A 14,052-nucleotide genomic window follows, 5' to 3' on the forward strand; every position below is an offset into this window, starting at 1 on the left:
CTAACCCTAAAACTAATTTATTACTCTTAACAACCCTAGGTAGTCAATACTAAGAGTATTATCATTTAGAAAAGAGGAGCCAGGCCCAGAGAGATAAAATCCCTTGCCCAAAATCTCACCATAGCACAGTCCTGTCACTGGGAGTCCTTGACTTAGAGACTCTTCAGGCTGATATCAAATCATACTTTAAAAGATCGCATTCTCACTCCGATTGACCCTTCATAATTTCAAAATAGCGTGTCAACTACACATTCCTCTTTTATCTTTTAGGGAATTTGCTTGCTGGGACAGCCACTCACATCCAGATTTCTCATCTCAAGGTCCCCTTGTAGACACAAGAGTTAGGCTGTCTCATCAGGCAATAGTCTGCAAACTAGATTCAGGGAAATGGCCCATCTGCCTGGAGCCCTTTGGCCTTCTGGAAAATGACTGCTGCTTGCCCTTTCCTTTGATGCTTGAGAACCACAAAAATGCTTTCCTATAAGGGCCATCTGTTAAGCTCTGTTTAGTTCCACCACTTTACAAAAACCCTCTCCTCACTCCACCTGGTAAAACCAAGTCACCCTTCTGCAGATCCTAGAGTTGGAGTTCATCCTACCCAGCCCTGGGGCTGTGACTGAAGCAATGAATCTTTGTTTCATCTGCAAAACTGGGATAATGACCTTTACATTGTACAGGGATGTCACTTGTCTAAACTCTTCACCAGAAAGAGGGAACTAATAATACCTCATGTAAAAGCTGCAAGAACCAAACCTCAAAGTTCTACTGTGAGACAAACCTCTCTGCTCTGGAAACACAGAGCAGATCACAGTGTGTGTGTTGGTGGTATGCGGTGTGGCAGGGAGGATTGGAAAGCGGCAACAGCCAGCAGTGGCAGGGCCAGCTACAAAATTTGCTGGGCTCATTGCAAAATGAAAATATGAGGGAACTTGTTCAAAAATTATCAAGGATTTAAAGATAGTGACAATGGAGCATTAAACCCAAACATGGCGCCCTTCTAAGTTGGTCCTGGCAATGGGGGCCCTTATTGAGACTTTGGGATGCATGCAAAACACTTTTATAAATGGTATGATCTTGTAAGATGACACCAGCTAGGCTAGGCTGTATATGCTGTTACTTTTTTTTTTTTTTAATTCAGCAGCATGATTTTAAAATTTTTTATTATTTAAAATTTTCTATTGAGACATAATTGACATATAACATTATATTAGTTTCAGGTGATCGAAATAGTGATTCTATGTGTGCGTACATTATGAAATGATCACCACAGTACATATAGTCAACATCCATCATCCCACATAATTACCAATTTTTTTTCTTGTGATGAGAACTTTTAAGATCTACTCTCTCAGCCGCTTCCAAATATACAATACATATTATTATTGTCACCATGTTGTATATTATCTCTCCAGAACGTTTTTATTTTGTAACTGGAAGTTCGTATCTTTTGACCACCTTTACCCTTCCACTAATTGTTTTTTGTATCTAAGTTTTTTATATGATTCCACGTATAAATAAAATCATACGATATTTAACTTTCTCTGTTTGACTTATTTCACTTAGTGTAATGCCCTCAAGATCCATTCATGTTGTTGCAAATGGCAGGATTTCCTTCTTTTTATGGTTGAATAATATCATATATATTCTTTATCCAGTCATCCATTCACGGACATGTCGTTTCCATGTCTTGCCTTTTGTAAATAATGCAGTAAAAATAGGGGTACAGATATCTTTTAGAGTTAGTATATTTGTTTCCTTCAGATAAATACCCAGAAGTAGAATTGCTGGTATGAGATAATAGAAAAGATATACATTGGTTTCTGCCCCCAGTTCCTGGCCCAGAGCTCCTAAAACCCTTGTAATTTCCTAAGTAATAAGAACACTAGGAGCATCTCTTGTTCTAATATTTGTCTTCGAGTCAGTCCTGACACAAGGCTCCCGAAACCCTTATAAATTCCTAAGCGATAAGAGCACTAAGAGCATCTTTTATTCTAATGTGGCAACGCTGAATGGGCTCCTAGATGGGAGCTAGTGACCACAAAGACCAAGCCATGATTTGAACCTTGGAATTTTCAGCCCCGCCCTTCCCAATCCTCCAAAGACGGGAGAGGAGCTGGAAATGAAGTTAATAATTGATCGTGCCTACATGAGGACTCCCCCATAAAATTCCAATTGTTCAGGGTTCTGGGACCATCCAGGTGGGTGAACACATGGACACCAGGAAGGTGAGGCTCCTGGGGACAGAAGTTCCTGCGCTCAGAACCCTCCCAGAACACGCCCTACATATCTTTTCATCTGGCTGTTCATCTATATCCTTTATCATATCCTTTAATAAATTAGTAAGTGTAAGTAAGTGTTTCCTCGAGTTCTGTGAGCTCCTCTAGTAAGTTAATCGAACCCCAGGAGGAAGTTGTGGAACCTCCAATCTGTCGCCAAGCTGGACAGAAGTCGTGATTAATCTGGGAACCTACTACTTGCAGTTGACACCTGAAGTGTGTGGGGGCGGGGGGTGGTGCAGTCTTGCGGGACTGAGCTTTTAACTGGTAAGATCTGATACTATCTCTAGGCAGATAGTGTTACAATTGAGTTAAATCTTAGGACACCCAGCTGGTGTCACAGAGAATTGCTTGATGTGGGGGAAAATCTCCACACATTTGATGATCAGAAGTGTCAGAAGTGAAGTGTTCCACATCAACGGTAAAGAAGACAATCAGGGAAGACACGCAGGAAAGAAATACATAGTAGGGAAGAACTGTTTTTTTCCTACATAGAAAAGATTTCTTGTCTTTTTGATGATAGTCATTCTAATAGGCGTGAGTCGATAGCTCTGTGGTTTTGATTTGCATTTCCCTGATGATTAATGCTGTTGAACACCTTTTTATAAACTTTTTGGCCCCCAAACACCTTTTTATGTACTTTTAATTTTGGCTTAACTAACTCTGAACTGTGGAACATTCCATATAGAGGTATAGAGGGAATAAACACAAGAGTTCAAAGGGAAAGTCTTGGGCTGTCTGAGGACCGCACCATGGCAGTAACGGCCCAGCACAGTGCTTTCTGCCTTAGGTGAGGGGGCGGGAGCAAGCAGAGCCTGAAAAAACATATTTATTGATTTAGTCACACATGCAAACCATATAACGTAAAGCCCCACAAAAGCTTCTTGGTGTATTCATGGTTCAGAGAAGATAGGGTGAGAGCATTGCGCAGGGTTGAGTTAGAGAAGGTTGAGAAACAGGGCCTTCGATTCTTTTTGAAAAATAGCCATGTAAGGAGAAACATTTGGTTGATGTTTATCAATACAAAAGAGATCTGGAAATGTGAAATGACAGATGCAGATGAGATTTCTTTGAGAAGAACCTGCAACAGAATGAAAGGTTCTGGGGCACCAACCGGCCACATCCCTGCAGAGGAGGAGTATGGACAAGCCAAACCCATAAACTGGGGCAGAAGTGCCTGGAGTTTTGCATCAGGTAGTTTTTCACCTGCTACGTCTGCGGGATCTCAGACATATTCCCTCCAGAATCCCTGGGAAGCGTCCACACCGCACCACCAGGGGCACCATTCACATTCCAGTTTGGGAAGCTGTGCTCCAGGCTACCTTTCACTTGCACCAACACCCTGGGAGTTGTGTCGTGTGGCTTAGCATTTTTCTCCTCAGGAGTTTGCTGAGGCATTCTATAAAATAATGGCTTTCCTGGTGGTCTTGTCTTCCCTGCTCTGGCTAGACCCAGGCACACAAGGACATGCTGGATCCTTTTCTCTTTTCTGCTTCTCAGTGTGATAACACCTCAGTGAGGTCCTATTAGGGGCTGAAATCAACTTGTAGCAAAGTCACCCCAACTACAGGAAACAAAACTTGGTGTTTCCGAAAAGTTACGTAATGTAGGTCTAATGCTCATTTCTTCCTCTAGTCCGGTGATGTTTTTCCTGGCCCAAAAGTAATTCACTGTGATTATAGATGGAAGTTTGAGGATTGCAGTGAGTGAGAGCACAGAAGCTGCAATCAGACTACCGGAGTTCAAATCCCACTTCTGCCAACACTAGCCGTGTGTGAACTTCAGCATGTTACTTAACCTCTTCGGGCCTCAAGGTTCTCATCTGTAAAAGGGGATATCATAGGCTGTTGAGAGTTATATGAGTTAATACAAGAAAAGTCCTTCTGTCATGTAATAAGTATTACTATTAAATGAGAAACGTGATTAATTAAATATGTACGATTTTTATTAAATCAAAAAGATCACCTCATTGGTTTCTCAGTACTGCTACCTTATGTGGGGTAATGTTTTGGTCTGTGACTGAAATGGTGAGTATTACTACCTAACAGCGGCTTCCCATTTGACTCAAAAGTCACTATCCCTTGTCTCCAGATAAGCAGATTCTTTCTTGCTTTGAAAGAAAAATGAAAAGGAAAGAACTGATTTCTTCTGTGGAGTTGGATGCTTTCCAGAACCTTATGGCCATGCTTTAAATTGATGAATGGCTGAATTGCCGGTGGAGACCCTGACAGGTGGGGACTGCTGGGATGTTAAAATAAAATGATAGAAAATGAAGACAATTCAGCTTGAGTTTCCACAGGGGCATTTGATCCGACCAGAATTCTTTCCAGAGCAAATGAGACCAGAGTGAGCCAACACCTGTAACAACATCGTTGGTGTCACTGCCTGAAGGGCAGCCACTGCAAGATGGAAAAGGAAATAAATAGTGGTCGGGGAGGACAGACAAAGGAAAGATGCAGGCCTGGGGACTGAATTGCTTCATGCCACTTGTGAAATGACAATAGGTTTTTTTCTTAAAAAAACCTAGCACGACTTAAAACAGGAAAAGAGAGTCTCCTGCCTGTAAAGATGATGTGCCGGCCCTAGATCAGTCCGATCTGGACTCATCAGTGTTGGAACTGTGTGTGGCCCACTAGGTCCTCCGACGTGGACAGACTGTGCTCTGCCTCCCCTCCCCCATCCCACACTAGGCAGCTGCTCCAGGAGAGCGTTAGGCTCCAGGCTCCAAACTGAGGGAATGAATTCATCCTCATAAAGCTAAAACTCTGACACCTTAACTTAGGTACAACAGTTATGAAATTTAAAAAATAATAATACATGTGATTTGAGGAAAGCATGGGAAAAATAGAAAAGTAGAAAAAAGAATAAATTCCTGAAATCTCACTACGTATAGCCAACATGTGTTAAAAGTTTGATATGTTTTTCTCCATAGTTTAAAAATAAAAGCCTGAGTAATATGACATTGAAAAATATATAATTGTGATTATATCTTACTTAATATTATTTCATAATCATTGTGTTGTATTACAAAGTTTATAGATGTAATGAAATGTTTGTATAAAATTCTATCAAACAGATTTATTATAAGTTAACATTTTTTTTTATAAAAGGGCATTTTGAATATTTCCTTTTTTACTAGTATACATAATGCCACAATGAACCATTTTTAAATAATTGCTTTATTGAGATACAATAAAATTCACTTTCTAAAGTGCACAATTGAGTAGTTTTTAGCATAGTCACAGTTGTATATCACCGCTATCGAATTCTGGAACATTTTATTACCGCCCGAAGAAATCCACCGGAAGAAATCCCATACCCATTCCTCCCTCTAGCCTCAGAAAACCACTATTCTGTTTCCAAGTCTATGGATTTACCTATTCTGAACACTTTATATAAATATGTGGTCTTCTGTGTCTGGCTTCTTTCGCATAGCATATTTTAAAGGTTCATCCACGTTGTGGCATGTATCAGTACTTCATTCTTTTTTATGGCCAAATCATATTCTACTGTATAGATGCACCACATTTTGTTTATCCATTCATAAGTCGATGGACATTTGAGCTATCTTCACTTTTCGGCGATTACAAATAATGCTGCTATGGACATTCATGTACAAGTTTTTGTGTGGACATATGTTTTTGATAACCTTGGGGCTATATCCAGGAGGGAAATTGCTGGGTCTCATGATAACTCAATGTATGAGTTCTGAGGAACTGCCATACTGTTTTCCTAAATGGCTCCCTCATTTGACATTCCTACTGCCAATGCATACGCCTTCCAATTTATTTACATCCTTGTCAACACTTATGTTCTGTGTGCTTATTTCGTTGTTGTTATCGTTGTTTGTTTTTTAACAGCTATCCTAATGAGTGTGAAGTGATATCTCATTGTGGTTTTGATTTGAATTTTCCTGAAGACTAATAATGTTAGTATCCTTTCATGTTCTTATCGGCTATTTGTATATTTATCTTCTTTAGAGAAATTTATCTATTCAAATCCTTTGCCCATTTTTAAGTTGTGTTATTTTTCTTTTTACTGTTAAGTTGTAAGAGTTTTTTTTGCATGCTGGATAAAAATTTCTTACCATATATATTCAGAAAATGCAAATATTTTCTTCCATTTTGTGTATTGTCTTTTCATTTTCTTGATAATGTCATTTGATGCACAACAGTTTAAATTTTTGATGAAGTCCAATTTATCTATTTTTTTTCTTTGCTTTCTTATTCTTATGGTATTATATATAAAAATCCATTGCCTAGGTCAATTTGCAAAGATCTGTACCTATGTCGTCTCCTAAAAGTTTTATAATTTTGGTTCTTATATTCAGGTCTCAAAATCTGTGTCCCATGGAAACACCTAGGATTGTTTTCTAGAATAAAGTTTACTGAGGTAAATGCTATGAAAATTTCGATGTCTCCGGATATATGTTGCCAAATTGCTTTCCAAAGTGGTTGTACCAATTTACCTGCCTATTAACAAGTATGAGAAAGCCCATTTCATTGCACACTGCAAAGCTTTTTTAAAGGTTCCTTTTATTCTTGTTAGACTGATACATCCAAATTCCTGCTGTGCTTTCTTCACTGTGCCAGTCACCCTTTTCTGATCAAAGTTTTTTAGGTGTTAAGATACTCAGCTTTGAGTAGACTTTTTTGTGTGTTGCTATGACTCATGTAATTGTCTAAAAACTGAGATAACCATAAAATGATTGATCTCATTGTTGAAAATAAACATCTCTTGAGCATCTCTTCTGTGCAAAGTACTATAGAAGACGGGAGAAAAAGGAGGAGAAAGGGACACAAAGATGAATGATATACATTTCCATTGTGCCCAGGGTTCATATCCTGGCTGGTACAAGGAAAAATTTTTATTTTTATAAGGAATACTCTCACAGCCATCTATGTGGGCATCCTCCCAAACAGCAGACAAGATTTCATCCCTACTGCATTAATGAAGAAATCAGGTCAGAGGTACAATGACTTGCCCAAGGTTACGTGGCTGGCTAATGAGGAAGTAAGTTAGTCAACTAATATTTATTGAGTAACCACTACGTGCCAAGCATTGGTCTAGAAAGCTATATCAGTGATGAACAAGGAATTTGTATTCTGGTTGAGGGGAGATAGACGAGATCAGGTCAATAAATAGATAAAGAACTTCATGGGTGGGGGAGGGAGACATAGTTTTATCTAGTGTGTCAGAGATCTCCTGAGAAAAAGAAGTGTGTGTGTGTGTGTGTGTGTGTGTGTGTGTGTGTGTGTGTGTGTGTTGGAGGAGGGAGACTAGTTTTAAGGTCAAGGTGATAGCAGATGGAACTAGGGTGATGGCTGTCAAGGTGATGGTCAGAGGTTTGAAATATTTTGGAAACAGAGCTTGTAGAACTCATTAGTGAATTGAATGTGAGAAGCGAAGGTAATAGATGAATCATATATTATTCCTAGATTTGTCCTGAGCAACTGGACAAATGGTGGTACCATTTATCAAGATCAGGAATGTTTCCTGAAGCTTTGAGGCGAGGAGTGGCATTTTAGAGAACATTAGAAGTTCTCTTTTGACCTCATTGAGTTTGTTACTTCTGATTAGAACCCAGGCCTTCTAGCCAGGAGAATTGTTTTCCTACATTGCATCATTATTCATCTATTCAAAATACATTTATTGAGCACCTGTGTGCTAGATGCTGAGGTAACAGCACCGAACAAGCCAGACACAGCAGGGACGTTGTCACCAGCAGTGCCAGACATCAGAAATACCAACTCTTTATTGAGGCTCTGCTGTGTGCTGGGCATTGTGCAGCATTCAAAATGAATCAGAGACATCCCTAACCCACCAGATGCTTTCAACTTAATTGGGTAGTTTAGGCAGAGAGACAAGTAAATAACAATTGATAGCCATAAATTACTTCAAAATACATTTATCATGTACCTGCCATTGTCTAGGCACTATGCTGACCATGCTACATGCTAGGAGTACAAAGATGAATTAAAATGCAGTCCTGTTCCCTAAAAGCTCACCTGCAAGTGGAGGAAAAACTAAATGATTTTAGTCCAGTGTAGTCAATGCAGGGCAACACGAAAACACAAATATGCTTAGCAGAGGCTATTGTTCCCCATTAAGGAGGCTGCCTAGTAGAGGTAATAACTCAGTCGACTCTTGAAGGAGGAGTCAGACCAAGAAAGAATGAAGGTATTCCTTGCTAAGGGGAAAACACAAGTCCCCAACAGTAAGCTACTGTGGGGTTTTCAGCAGAGAAGTGAACGGCTGGCCTTGCATTTTTTAGCTTCGTATATGTAGGCAATTGGTGGTTGACATAGGGGCTAGGGGATAGAGGGTTGGAGTGGGGTGGGGTGGGACTGGAGGCAGCAATGTCATCCAGGAGGATGCGGCTAAGGATGACATTTAAGAGAAGAAAAGATGGGAGCTTGAAATGAGTGGCAAGAGGGTTTCAGCCTTGTGAGGATTCTGTGATCCTGTAGAACTGGGTGGTCAGGGCAGTTTCCCCAGGGAGGGGTATTGAGAAGGGCTGAAAGGAGGACTTGTGGGGACTTGGGCTTAAGTAGATCAAGAGGCTGGCAGAGATGGTTCAAGGAGGGGTGTGATCCATGATAGCAACCAACAGGAACTCCCTTTCACTGTTTAGCATTTCATGACATCATGTAATTTTCAGGGTGGTGTTGCAGTTAGGCACACACCCCATTTCAAAGGCTGGGACATTAAGGGTCAGAGAAATTGTGCGATGTGCCCAAGGTCAGACACTGCACAGTGATGTAAGTTTTTATTTTGTCCTTTATTGCCCCTGGTATAATGGGTTAGAATTTGGAAAACACCACCCCAAGAGACATCCTTGGCTTTAAAACTGAAAGCCTAAGGAATAAGAATGATGAGAGGCAGGGCCAGAGCTTGCAGAGTTCCTGCATAGCACTCACTCCTCTTCCAGCCCAGCAGTCCCTCCCAGTGCTGGTGGTGCCCTCCCCCATCCCTCGAGACTTGTCTCCTGCCTTCCCTGACCCCAGCAGGCCTGACAGCCGTCAAGCTCATCACCTCTGAGATCAGAAAGACTGGGAAGTAGACATTAGTGGTCGTGAGCTGAGGAAACACACAGAAGAGCAATTAAAGCGGGCGCATGGTGGTAAGCTTGCCTTTAATGGTTTGCAGCTGCAGAAAACACTGCCTCCCCCTTCGGGCTCTGCCCTGCTGCTGGGGCTGCCTGTCTGTATTTCGCATCCTGACCAATTAGATCTCCATGTGTGCTGCAGGCGTGAAAAAATAGAAAGTGAATAATCCTTCATTCCCTGCCTGGTGAGCAGCTTTGATCCTCTCGGTGTGGTGGCCCTGTTCCATCAGAAAGTGCATCTCTTCTCGGTTTCCTTTTTTTTTTTTTTTTTTTAAACCCAGTCTCCTCGTCTCAAAATGACATTAACCTCCAACCAGAGACCTGTGAAATGACCACAATTCACCTTCTGATCAAAGCTGAGTTGGGTTTTTTCTTCATTTCTCTTTTAAACTTTTGCTGCACAGTCCCTCTTTTCTCACATTGGTTTGCTGCCAATGTTTCCAGGCTGAAATCAAAAGGAATCATCTATTAATATCGGGCTGCTGCAACAAGGCCATCATTGTCTACCTCATTTCAGTGTACCTACAGTCCTCTGGTGCGAGAGAGATTGTGAGCCTGTGTGCATGCGTGCGTGTGTGCGTGCGTGCGTGTGTGTGTGTGTGAGAGAGAGAGTGTGTGTGTGTGTATTTAGATAAGCAGTTTCGAAAATGAGCAGGAAGAGAAGGAGTTAATAATCCTGGTTTATTTAAATCTCAGTGACTGGCTATAGATTCAAATACTGGTCACCTGTTTTATTTTGAAAGCATTAAGGTCTTGGAGGCATGTTTGGTATGAAGGCATATTTTAGTGCTACAAATAAGGTGGTGAAGCTGGTAGTAGTGGTGTGGGGGTACAGGCAATGAAGGAGGAGGAGAAAGGGTGTTTAAGGGTGGCGGGCATAGTGTTGGCGTCGGTGCAGAGGAAATGGAGGTAGAGTAGGTGAAGGAGGGCGCAGCAGGGCTGGTGGTAGTGGTGATGGTGTAGACGCGGTGAAGGAAGAGGTGGCGTGGAAGAGCTGGTAAAGGAGGAAATGGAGGGGGTGGGGCAGTGGTGGAGGCAGTAGAGGAAATGGAGAGAGAGGAGGAGGGCGGGAAGGCTACAGCCATGGTGGTCGTGGAGGCAGTGGTGGCCTTTTCTTTTTCTTCCATTTGTTTTGGCTGGTCCTTTTCTGAAGGTGGAGCAGAGTGGTCTGTAATTTTCCTCTGTGAGCCTTGGGTAAATGGTAGGCCACACAACTCAGGGCCCATTACCCTTAAGCCACCACCAGAACCAAACCCGGATCAAAGTTGACTGATTTTCCCCACACCTGCCTTAGAGAAAAGGTCACAGGTTTTGGTGAGAGGGTTCCAAAGTGGCCTGTTACCACTTGTGAAGGCACATTGCCAGAGGTGAGAAATACAAGAATAAAGCCAGACTACCCTGGTCCTGGAAAGTAAGCAACTGCCATTGGTCTAGAAAAGCTGGCAGGACAGAAGCAAGGGAGGGCACGAGGCAGGCAAGGCAATTCAGGGGTGAAATCTTTGTGGCTGGTGAGTCAGGACAGTTGCTGGTGGTGAACTTTCCTATTAAAGGACAAACTGTCCTTGTCAGGATGTGGTGGTATGGCAGGAACACTGTTTTAGTCAAAGACTTGGCACTGCAACTTACTTCTGAGACTTGGAGCATATCAGTTCCTCTCTCTAGACCTCAACTTTCCTGTTCTCATCGCAACGGGACAGTAATAATGCCAGCTCCCATGTCGCCTTGAGGGTAAGAGCATTTTGCAAACAGCTCAATACTGTGCGTGTTAAAGGATTTTTATTTCGACAGCTCCCCTTGACTTTTGACTTGGCTTGATGGGGCAGGTAGGAGGAAAGGTGAGCTGGGCGGGAGCTCTTCCGACACACCTGAGCAGCCTGCAGCCATTGCTGATTTAATTACAGATTTCCAACTGAAAAAGTACCTATAATTGAAATATTCTCCGAGGTGCACTGCCTGTAACCACATTTGAATGCCTCAAAAGATATAATTAGCCAATTGAGGAGCCATACTTTGAAAGGAAGAGACTCAACATTTCCTGAATATTGACTCCTTGTCAGGCTGGGTGCTTTTCACAGACGATCGCAGTTAATTCTCGTAAGGTAGACATTGAGTCATGAAGAAATAAAGTAATATGCCCAAAGTCAGAGAAATAAATTATGATTCAAACCCAGGTCTGTCTATCTGTCTTTCTATGCCTCCATTATGTCATGTTGATGTGTTGTCAAAATAAGTCGAAATCTTGCTGTGATTGATTATTAAACAACACAGTCATGGCCTACCTGACTCTGGATCCCTGGAGTTGACACTTCTTTCTCAAGGCCAGCTCTCCTGACTGGGAAACCTTGAGTATTATTCCCCAGCCTCAATTCTCATTCCCCCAAAAAGGAGAATCTGTAGGTGCCTCCAAAAAGTAAAAAAAAAAAGCAAAGGAAAAAAAAGCATTGCTGGACAAACTTACTGGGGGAGAGGCTTTATTGTTCTTTGTTTGGGGATGCCTAGTGAAGGGGTAAAAGCATCCTTTCCACCTCCCAGGTCCTAAGATAATTTAGATTCAGAGTGACAACACTAAGTCATACAGCAGAGGGTAACTTCTGTTTCAAAAGGAATGGAAACACGTCACACTTTGAGTTGTTCTCTCTTGTTGAACTACTCCTCTGTCCTCTCTTCCTCATCTTTCAGGTCTTAATTAAATTCCACCTCCTCAGAGATGCCTTCTCAGACGAACAGATTCAAAGGCTGTCTCTCACAGCACACCATCCTTCCCCTTCAAAGGTGCACTAATCCCAATTTGTAATGACACATTTAGTCATTTACCCATATAACATCTGTCGCCAGACTATTAGACCCACAAAGACGGGCACTACCAAGACAGGTCTGCATCTTCATTACATTTTACTGAATGCCTAGCACATGGCAGGAGACAAGTGAGAGTGGTTAGAGTAAAGGAGTTTTTGTGCTTGCAGGGGTGAGCTCCATGTGAAATCTAAGTATATGGAGGGAAGAAAAGGGCCAGTTCTAAGAAGCTTTAAAAATAAAGACGTTTATTGCAGCACCTAACAAAGAGCCTTACAGTGGCCCTTCCAAGAGTGGCACAGAGGTTCCCTAATGTCATCAGTAATCTTCACCAGCAAGCAAAAAACTGGGTGGGGTGAGGACAGTTGGTTCATGGACAACTGATATGTCCACTGTACTTCCTAGTTTAGACCTTGGAAGTCCCACAGTTGGAGGTAGGACTTGTGGACAGTTCACAATGCTAAGTAATTCATTAGACAGCCCCACGTCCCTGCAGCTGAGGGGTTAGACCTGGGAAGACTAAGTTAAAGAGGTTGCTGTGCTGAAACCACTAGGGAGTGTCACCTGTCCAGTGGCTGGGTAGTACGACTCAAGAAGAAATAGGAGGCCTCTCTTTTTCCAACCCTATCCCCAGTCTTGCCCTGTCTTTCTGTTAGACTTCAGAGATTTCTCAGTCATTGTCTATTCCTTGGGTTGTATATCTACCTGCTTACTTGGCATCCCCACTGGACCGTCTAATAGTCCTCTCGAACTTAATGCACCCGAAACCATTTCCTGGTAACCTGCACCCTACAAAGAGGCTTTTTCCAAATCCTCTTCCATATTAGGAAATGTACCACCGTTCTCCTATACTCAAGCCAAAAATCTGGGAGTTATATTTGATTCTTCTGTTTCCCTCATCTCCTGCATGCAATCCATCGGCAATTCATGTTAGCTCTATCTCCAAAATATTTCCCAAGACCAGTCACTTCTAGCAGTTTCCACTGCTACCAGCCTAGTACTGGGACACTCTTTTCTTGGCCGGACCACTACAGTAGTCTCTTAATTTGCCTTCCTGTTGCTGCCAAGGCTTTTGGTCATTTTGAAATGTGAAAAGAGCATATTACTCCCAACTTAAAAATATTCAATGGCTTCCTGATGCATACAGAATAAAATTCAATATTCCTCCGTGGACTACAGGAGGCCTACAAAACTCTATGTGATCTGCCTTTTGCCCACCTCACTGACACCTTGTAAGCTTTGCTCACTCTGTCCCGGCAACTGGCCAGGTTCTCAGGTTCATCCCAGTAGTGACTTCCTCTGCCCGGAATCCTTTCCGCAAGAACTCTACAGGTTGGCCTTTTCTCATGATTCAGCCTCAACTTAAATACCTCTTTTTCAGTGAAGTCTTCTCTAACTCCTGATCCAAAATAGCCCTCACTTCCTATAACTCCTTACCATGTTTTCTTTTCTTCATAGAACTGGCCACTATCTGAAATTATTTTATTATTGGTTTACCTTCATAATCTGTCTTCTGCAGCAGAATATATGCCCTATGAGGGCTTATATTGCTTATTGCTGTGTCCCTTGTACTAGAAGAGTGTCCATATTTATAGGTACTCAGTGAATATCTGTTGAACAAGGACATGTTTTAAAGCCTGTCAATCCCGTAATACAAAACTCTTTGCAAGAAGGAAGAAAGAACATTTTTTTAATGGCTGGGAAGACTGAGACACTGTAGGGGACAGAAGGCACCAAAAATATAGACAGAAGAGGACTGAGACAATATAGTGATGGGTGAGCTTAAGAGCATAAAGGAAAGACAATGATGGGTACAGACAGGTGGTCCAGGATTTGATTTTGGTCCATTCATGACAAATTCAGAGACTGAAGGAT

The 14,052-nt window shown here is 42.0% G+C and overlaps 1 long non-coding RNA gene across 1 annotated transcript in view; it reads left to right on the forward strand.

The window, feature by feature from the left end:
* The first annotated feature begins 1,794 nt into the window (after positions 1-1,794).
* Positions 1,795-14,052, forward strand: part of LOC105306391 — a 20,233-nt gene continuing 7,975 nt past the window's right edge. Inside the window, exons 1-2 of the long non-coding RNA XR_897151.2 lie at positions 1,795-1,909; positions 5,897-5,903. This is a non-coding gene — a long non-coding RNA (uncharacterized LOC105306391). The remainder of the gene's footprint in view (positions 1,910-5,896; positions 5,904-14,052) is intronic.

Source organism: Pteropus vampyrus, unplaced genomic scaffold (assembly GCF_000151845.1).
Source record: "Pteropus vampyrus isolate Shadow unplaced genomic scaffold, Pvam_2.0 Scaffold14, whole genome shotgun sequence".
Classification (NCBI taxonomy): domain Eukaryota; kingdom Metazoa; phylum Chordata; class Mammalia; order Chiroptera; family Pteropodidae; genus Pteropus; species Pteropus vampyrus.